Source organism: Phoca vitulina, unplaced genomic scaffold, assembly GCF_004348235.1.
Source record: "Phoca vitulina isolate PV1807 unplaced genomic scaffold, GSC_HSeal_1.0 scaffold48, whole genome shotgun sequence".
NCBI lineage: Eukaryota > Metazoa > Chordata > Mammalia > Carnivora > Phocidae > Phoca > Phoca vitulina.
Genome location: NW_022589751.1, coordinates 1,781,557 through 1,791,475, shown reverse-complemented (window position 1 = coordinate 1,791,475; position 9,919 = coordinate 1,781,557).

Sequence of the window (9,919 nt, the reverse complement as noted above, 5' to 3'; positions counted from 1 at the left end):
GTAATAGAAAGCAATCAAACTGAACAAAAGAGAGAAAAAAGAAGTATGCAAAGCAAGAGGAGACTTAAGGAACTCAGTGACCCCATCAAACGTGATAACACTCACATTATAGGAGTCCCAGAAAAAGACGACAGCGAATAGGGGGCAGTGAATTTATTTGAAGAGATAACAGCTAAAAACTTCCCTAATCTGGGGAAGATTTGATATCCAGATCCAGGAGGCACACAGAACCCCCCCCCCCAAAAATCAATAAAAGCAGACCCACACCAAGATATAAATGGCAAATATAGTAATAAGGAAAAAAAAAAATGTTAAAGCAGCAAGCAAAAGAAGACAGTTACATACAAGGGAAACATCATAAGGCTATCAGGGGATTTTTCAGCAGAAATTTTCCAAGCCAGAAGAGAGTGGCATCATATATTCAAAGTGCTGAATGGGAAAAATCTGCAGCCAATAATACTCTATCCAGCAAGGCTATCATTCAGAATAGAAGGAGAGATAAAGACTTTCCCAAACAAACAAAAACTAAAGGAGTTCATGACCATTACACCAGCACTGCAAAAAATATTAAAGGGAGCTTTTTGAGTGGAAAGGAAAGACCAAAAGTGACAACATGAAGATAGGAAACATAAAAGCAGTAAAAATGAGTATTTTTATAAAATATCCATCAAGGAACTCACAAAAGAGAAGAATGTGAAGTATGACACCATATTAATATAGACTTAATATAGACGGCTATATACAGACGATGTTATATACAAACCTAATGGTAACCACAAATCAAAAACCACTAATAAACGAATAAAGAGAAAAAAATCCAAATATATCACCAAACAAAACCAGCAAACCATGAAAGAGAGAAAAACAAGAAAGGATCAGAGAAAATCTTCAAAAACAACCATAAAACAGGTAATAAAAACACTCTTAACTATAGAGAACAAACTGATGGTTACAGGGGGGGGAGGGTGAGGGGAATGAGTGAAATAGGTGATGGAGATTAAGGAGTGCACTTGTCATGATGGGCACTTGGTGATGTATGGAATTACTGAATCACTATATCATGCACCTGAAACTTATATTAGTTTATATTAATATATTAGTGTTATATTACACTGTACATTAACTAACTGGAATTAAAATAAAAACTAAAAAAACTTGAACAGTTGAGGAATTGCTTCTTATGGATGAGCAAAGAAAGTGGTTTCTTGAGAATGGAATGTAATATACTCCTGGTAAAAATGCTGTGAAGATTGTTGAAAAGACAACAAGGGATTTAGAATATCACAAAGACTTAGTGGCAGGATTTGACAGGATTGACTCCAATTTTGAAAGAAATTCTACTGTGAGTAAAATCCTATCAAACAGCATCACATGCTACAGAGATATCATTTGTGAAAGGAAGAGTAGATCAATGCAGCAAACTTCATTCTTGTCTAATTTGAAGAAATTGCCATGGCTAGCCCAACTTTCCTCAATCACTGCTCCGTGAGTCAGTATCTATCACATCAAGGCTATATCCTCCACCAGCAGAAAGATTACAATGACTGAAAACTTGGATGATGATTATCATCTCTTAGCAATAAAGTATTTTTTAATTAAAAAGAAGAAATAGACCATCTAAATAGACCTAAAACAAATTAAGATGTTGAAGCAATAATCAAAAAACTACTCAAAAAGAAAAGTCTATGCCAGATGGCTTTACTGGTGAATTTTACAAAACATTAAATAATAAATACCAATTCTTCACAAACTCTTCCAACAAAAAAAATGAGGTGAGAACACTTCCCAATTCATTTTATGAGGTCAGTATTACCCTAACCTCAAAACCAGACAAAGATATCACAAGAAAACTATAAACAAATATCTCTTATAAATAGAGGCACAAAAATCCTCAACAAAATATTAGCAAACCAAATCTAGAAATATATAAACAGCATTATACACCCTGACCAAGTGGGATTTATCCAAGGAATACAAGGTTGGTTTAACATCCAATAATCAATTACTGTAATATATATCAATAAAATCAAGGCCAAAACCGTATGATCTCAACAGACACAGAAAAAATATTTGGCAAAATTCAACACTCTTCCATGATAAAAAAAACACTCAGCAAACTAGGAATACAAGGGAACTTTCTTAACATGATAAAAGATATTTATGAAAAACCCACAGCTTACATCATACTCAGTGGTGAACCTAAAATCAGGAACAAGACAAGGATGCCCATGTTCACCACTACTACTGAACATTGTACCAGAAATCCTAACCAGAGCACATAGTCAAGAAAAAGACATTAAAAGCATACAAATTTTAATGGAAGAAGTAAAATTATCTCTATTTGCTGATGACATGATTCTAAATGTACAAAATCCCAAAGAATCCACCAAAAATTTAAAATTCAAAGACAAATTCAGCAGAGTTGTAGAATACAATATCAGCACACAAAAATCAGTTGTTTCTATACACCAGCAATGAACAATCTGAAAATGGAAATTAAGAAAACAATTACAGGGCGCCTGGGTGGCTCAGTTGGTTAAGCGACTGCCTTTGGCTCAGGTCATGATCCTGGAGTCCCTGGATCGAGTCCCGCATCGGGCTCCCTGCTCAGCAAGGAGCCTGCTTCTCCCTCTGACCCTCTCCCCTCTCATGTGCTCTCTCTCTCTCATTCTCTCTGTCTCAAATAAATAAATAAAATCTTAAAAAAAAAAACAATTACATTTATAATAATATCCAAAAAAAATTCCTAGAAATAAATTAGCCAAGAAGCGAAAGATCTGTAGACTGAAAACTATAAAATATTCCCAAAGAAGACCTAATTAAATACAAAGGTATACCATATTCATGGATTGGAAGATTTAATATCGTTAAGATTGCAAACTCCCACAAAGATATCTACAGATGCAGTGCAATCCCTATTGAAATTCCAATGGCCTTTTTTGCATAAATGAAAAAGCCAATGCTCAAATTCACATATAACTGTAAGGGGCTCCAAATATTAAGAACAATATGGAGAAAGAGAAACAACGTTAGAGGGCTCATATTTCCCAATTTCAAACTTACAAGTATGCAATGGTAATCAAGACAGTGTGGAACTATAAACCACTGGAATATGATTGACAGTCTAGAAATAAACTCAACATATTTATGGCTAACAGGTTTTTGACAAGGGTGACAAGATCATTCAAGGAGGGGAAAAAAGGGTCTCTTCAACAAACAGTGCTAGAACAACTGGATAACTACATGCAAAGAATGAAGTTGGATCCCTACCTCATTCCACATACAAAAATATACTCAGGACAGATCAAGAGCCTAAATATAAAAGCTAAAACTATAAAAAGCTTACAAGAGAAATGCATACAGAGAAATCTTCATGATGTTGAACTTGCCAATAAATTCTTCGATTTGACACCCAAAACATGAGAAGCAAAAGAAAAAATAAACTGGATTTTAAAAATATTAAAAACTTTTATGAAGAACATATAGCTACCCCATGACCCATCAATTGCACTACTGGGTATTTATCCCAAAGATACAAATGTAGTGATCTGAAGGGGCAACTGCACCCCAATCTTTATAGCAGCTATGTCCACAATAGCCAAACTATGGAAAGAGCCCAGATGTCCATCAACAGATGAATGGATAAAGATGTGGTACATATATACAGTGGAGTATTACTCAGCCATCAAAAAAAAAAAAATGAAATCTTGCCATTTGCCATGACATGGATAGAACTAAAGGGTATTATGCTAAGTGAAATAAGTCAATCAGAGAAAGACAATTATCATATGATCTCACTCATATGTGGAATTTAAGAAACAAAACAGAGGAGCATAGGGGAAGGGAGAGAAAAATAAAACAAGATGAAATCAGAGAGGGAGACAAACCATAAGAGACACTGAATCATAGGAAACAAGCTGAGGGTTTCTGGAGGAGAGGGGGTTGGGGGATGGGGTAACTGGGTGATGGGCATTAAGGAGGGCATGTGATATAATGAGCACTGGGTGTTATATACAACTGATGAATCACAGAACTCTACCTCTGAAACTAATAATACACCATATGGTAATTGAATTAAAACAAAATTTAGAAAAAAGAATGTGAAAAAACATTTGCAAATCATATGTCTGATAAGATTAATATCCAAAATACATAAGAACTCTTACAATTCAACAACAAAAAAGACAATACAATTTCTAAAAAACAGACAAAAGACTTGAAGAGACTTTTTTTTTTTAGCCATTCTGACTGGTGTGAGGTGATATCTCATTGTTGTTTTGATTTGTATTTACCCTATGATGAGTGATGTTGAGCATCTTTTTATGTGCCTGTTAGCCATCTGTACGTCTTCTTTAGAAAAATGTCTATTCATGTCTTCTGCCCATTTTTCAACTGGATTATTTGTTTTTTGGGTGTTGAGTTTTATAAGTTCTTTATATATTTTGGATGCTAACCCTTTATCAGATATGTCATTTGCAAATATCTTCTTCCATTCCTAAAATTAACAACGCAGGAAACAATAGGAGTTGGCAAGGATGCAGAGAAAGGGGAACCCTCTTACACTGTTGGTGGGAATGCAAACTGGTACAGCCACTCTGGAAAACAATATGCAGTTTCCTCAAAAAGTTAAAAATAGAACTACCCTACAATCCTGCAATTATATTACTAGGTATTTACCCAAAGGATTCAAAAATAATGATTTGAAGGGATACATGCACCCTGATATCTATAGCAGCATTATCTATAATAGTCAAATTATGGAAAGAGCCCAAATGTTCATCAACTGATGAATGGATAAAGATGTGGTGTGTGTATATACATATACGTGTGTGTGTATATATATATATATATGTGTGTGTGCATGTATATATGATAGAATATTACTCAGCCATAAAAAAGAATGAAATCTTGCCATTTGCAATCATACGGATGGAGCTAGAGAGCATTATGCTAAGCAAAGTAAGTCAGTCAGAAAAAGACAAATACGATATGCTTTCACTCATGTGAAATTTAAGAAACAAAACAAATGAACATAGGGATAAAGAACAAAAGAGAGAGAGAGAGAGAGGCAAACCAAGAAACAGAGAAAACAAACTGAGGGTTGCTAGAGGGAAGGTGGGCGGGGTGGCAGGGGGAGATGGGTTAAATAGGTGATGGGTATTAAAGAGTACACTTGTTATGATGAACACCAGGCGTTGTATGTAAGTGATGAATGCCTAAATTCTACACCTGAAATTAATATTGCACTGTATGTTAACTAGCTGGAATTTAAATAAGAACTTGGAAAATAAAAAAAAGAAGAGATATTCTTCCAAAGAAGATATACAAATGGTCAACAAGAATGTGAAAAAGATGCTCCACATCATTGGTCATTAAGGAAATGTAAATCAAAACTGCAATGAGATAGTACTTCACCCCCACAAGGATGGCTAGAATAAAAAAGTGAAATAACAAGTGTTGGCAAAGAGGTAGGGAAAATGGTACCTTCATATGTTGCTGGTAAGAATATAAAATGGTACAACTCCTTAGGGAAACAGTTTAGCTGTTCCTCAAAAAGTTAAACACAGAATACCATATGACCCAGCAATTCCACTTTTAGGTTTATAACCAAAAGAAATAAAAACAGATGTCCATGCAGAAACTTGTACACAAATGTTTATAGCCACATTATTCATAATATCCAAAAGGTAGAAACAACCCAAATGTCCATCAGTGAGTGAAGAGATAAATAAAATGTAGTAGATTCACAATGGAATATTATTCACACAAAAAAAGAATACTACGACATGGATGAACCTTGAAAATATTATGCTGAGTGAAAGAAGCCAGTCACAAAAGACTACGTATTATAGGATCCCATTCACATTAAAGCCCAGAATAGGAAAAGCTGTAGAGACAGAAATTAAATAGTAGTTGTTTAGGGCTGCTGGGAGTTGAGGGCAGAGAAGATAATGGGGATATAGGAACGTAATGGCTAAAAGATACAGAGTTTCTTACTGAAGTGATGACATATGCTAAAATTGTGCTGATGGATGCACGTTACCTGTGACTATACTAAAAACTATTGAATTATACATTTTATGTGGGTGAATTGTACAGCTTATGGATTATATTTCAATAAAACTAATAAAAATATTTAAACCCAACCATCTCAATAGTCAACTATAATAGGTCTAAACACACTGTTAAAAGGCAGAGATTGAAATAATGGAAAAAGGGAGGACCCAATTATATGCTGCCTACAATAAATGCACTCTAAATACAAAGACAAGTGTAAGTTAAAAGTAAAAGGGTAGGAAAATCATATCATGCTAAAACTGATTAAAAGAAATCTGGATTGGCTTTAATAGCAAAGTAGATTTCAGGGCAGAGAATATTACCAGGGATAAAGCAGTTATTTCATAGTGTTAAAGTGCTCATATAATCAAAAGGATGTAACAATTCTAAACATTTATGTACATAATAAAAGCTTCAAAATACATGAAGCAAAACTGATAGAACTGCAAGGAGAAATAGAGAAATTCAAATAATAGTCAAGGATTTCAACAACCTCCTCTCAGCGATTGATAAAACATGTAGAGAAAATAAAGGTAAACATCACTGTGACCCAACTTGACCTAATTGACAATTTTCACTCCAAACAAAAATAGCAAAATACATCTTGTTTTAAAGTGCACATGTTTAGCAAGATAGTTCATAGTCTAGTCTTCAAGTCTCAAGAAATTTTTTTTAATCAAATATACAAGTAGGTTATCTGACCACAATGAAATTAAATTAGAAATCAGTTGAAAGATGTCTGGAAAATACTCAAATATTTGGAATTGAAATAATAAAATTTTAAATAATAACACATGAACAAAGAAGAAACTAAAAGAAACAGACTCTTAACTATAGAGAACAAACTGATGGTTGCCAGAAGAGAAGTGGGCGGGGGGGAATGGGGGAAACGTGATGGAGATTAAGGAACATACTTGTGCTGATGAGCACCGGGTGTTGCATGGAAGTGTGGAATCACTAAATTGTACACCTGAAACTAATACTACACTGTATGTTAACTGGAATTTAAATAAAAACTTTTTTAAAAAGGGAATTTCTAACTGAATGAATATGAAATAAACTATACCAAAACTGTGAAATGCGAATTCAAGCAATACTTAAAGGAACGTTTATAATACTACCTGCACATCTTATAAAAGAACAAAGGTCTCAAATCATTTATCCCAGTCTCATTTTTTTAGAACTAGCAAAAGGAGCAAATTAAACCCAAAGTAATCAGAAGAAAGGAAATATTAAAGAGCAGAGGAAAAAAATCCATAAAATCAAAAAAAAAAAAAAAAAAACACAGAAAAACCTATTAAATAAAAAGCTCTGATTTGAAACAATCAATAAAATTGATAATGCTCTACCCAAATTAATTAGGAAAAAAGAGACAAATTGCCCATATCAGGAATGAAAGAGGGGTTTCATTACAAGGTCTAAAGACATAAAAAGGATAATAAAGGAATAGTGTGGAAATGGTATGCCAATAAATTTGACAGCTTAGATGAAAAGGACAAAATCCTTGAAAGAGACACTTCCAAAGCACACTCAAGAAGAAATAGATAACCTAAACAGTCCAATATATATTTAAAATATTGAATTTGGAGATTTACAACTTTGCCCCCCAAAAAAATTCCAGACCCAGGAGTCTTCACTGATAATTCTACCAAACATTTTTTTTTAATAATGCCAATTCAATACAACTCTTCTGGGACACTGAGGATGAGGAAACATTTTTTAACTTACTGTATGAGACCAACATTACCCTTGTACCAAAATCAGATGAAGCAATTACAAAAAATAAAATAAGTTACAGACCATTATCCTTCATGATCATAGATACAAAAATTCTAAATAAAAGTTTAGTCAATCAAACCCTACCAATATCTAAAAAGGATAATATATCATAATCAAGTGGGTTTTATCCCAGCAATGTAGGGTAGCTCATATGCTATGATATGCTATGTTTGTGGATTCAAAGACTCAATAGTGTTAATATGTCAATTCTCTCCAAACTGACCTATGGATTTAAAACAATCCCAATCAAAAGTCCAGCTGATCTTTTTCATAGATCTTGCTAAACTAGGTCTAAAATATATATGAATATGCAAAGGATATACAGTTGGCAAAATAACTTTGAAAAAGAACAAAGTTGGAGAACTACCACTACCTTACTGAAAGACTTACTATAAAGCTTCAGTAATCAGGACAATGTGTCATTGGTGAAAAGTTAAGTACATAAGGAAATGGAATGGAATAGTTAGCCTATAAGTAGATCTATATACACATAGTCAAATAATTTTGGACAAAAATGTGCAAAAGGCAGTTTCATGGAGAAAGGAGAGTCTTTTTAAGCATATGAAGCTAGAAAAATGGGACATCTGTATGCAAAGAAATGAACTTTGATTCATACCATACATTATATCCAAAAATTTACTCAAAATGAATCATAGTTCTAAATGTATAGAAACCTAAAACTATATGATTTTCAGAAGAAAACATAGGAAATATTTTTTTTGATCAGTTAGGCAAAAATTCCCTGTATGCAAGACCAAAAGCACAATCCACGGAAGAAAAATTATATTTCATCAAAATTTTGAAGTTCTCTTCAAAATAAGTTGTTAAAGATAAATCCATGACTGATATAAAATATGTGCAAATCACATACCTGCCTGATACAGGACTTATGTATATAATATAAAAGAACATTTAAATCTCAACAATAAGAAAGCAAATAATTCAATTCCAAAAAAATGGTCGAGATTTGATCAGATACTTCACCAAGAAAAATATACAAGTCACAAATAAGCACATGAAAATGTGCAAATTCCATTAGTTATTAGGGAAATGCAGACTAAAACCATAATGAGATATTAATGCACACCTAAATGACTAGCATTAAAACAACCACACTTCACATTGACAAGTGGGGCATCTGGAACTCACACACTGCTGGTAAGAATGTAAATGACATAAACACTTCAGAAGACAGCTTGCCAGTTTTTCTTTTTTTTTTTTTTTAAGATTTTATTTATTCATTTGAGAGAGAGAGACAGAGAGCATGAGCAAGGGAGAGAGGAAGAGGCAGAGGGAGAAGCAGACTCTCTGCTGAGCTGGGAGCCCGACCTGGGGCTCCATCCCAGGAGCCTGGGATCACGACCTGAGCTGAAGGCAGACGTTTAACCGACTGAGCCACCCAGGCATCCCTAAGTGTGTCAGTTTCTTAAACACACTTAGCCATCTTATCCAGCCCTTCTACTCCTGGGTATTTATTTACCCAAGAGAAATGAAAATGTATATCCTTATAAAGACTTGTATGTAAATGTTGATACAGCTTTATTTCAATAACCAACTGGAAAAAAAAAATAACCAACTGGAAAAAAAATGAATTGTTCATCAACAGGTGAATGGATAAACTAACAGCAATATACTCATATAACTGAATAGTTCTCAACAATTTAAAACAATGAAAAACTAATACAGTCACATGGATGAATCTCAAAGTGTCATACTGAGTGAAGAAAAAAAAATCCAGACAAAAAAGGGTACATACTATAGGATTCTATTTATGTAAAAATTCTATAAAATGTATATTAATCTGTAAAACACAAAAGCAGATCAGTGGTTGCCTGGGGAAGGCACAGGGGATGATTACAAAAAAGCATGAGGACACTCTTCACAGTGATGAATATTTATTTTCTTTATCATGGTGATTTCACATGTGCCCAAACTTTTCATATTGTAAATTTTAAATAGGTAAAGTTTGTTGTATGTCACTGACAGCAAATTGCAGTCATTTAAGAAATGACAAAATAAAAGACTCAGAATGGAGAAGCTGTGGTTAAAAAAAAAATATTCATGGTAAGCATCAAACACATTT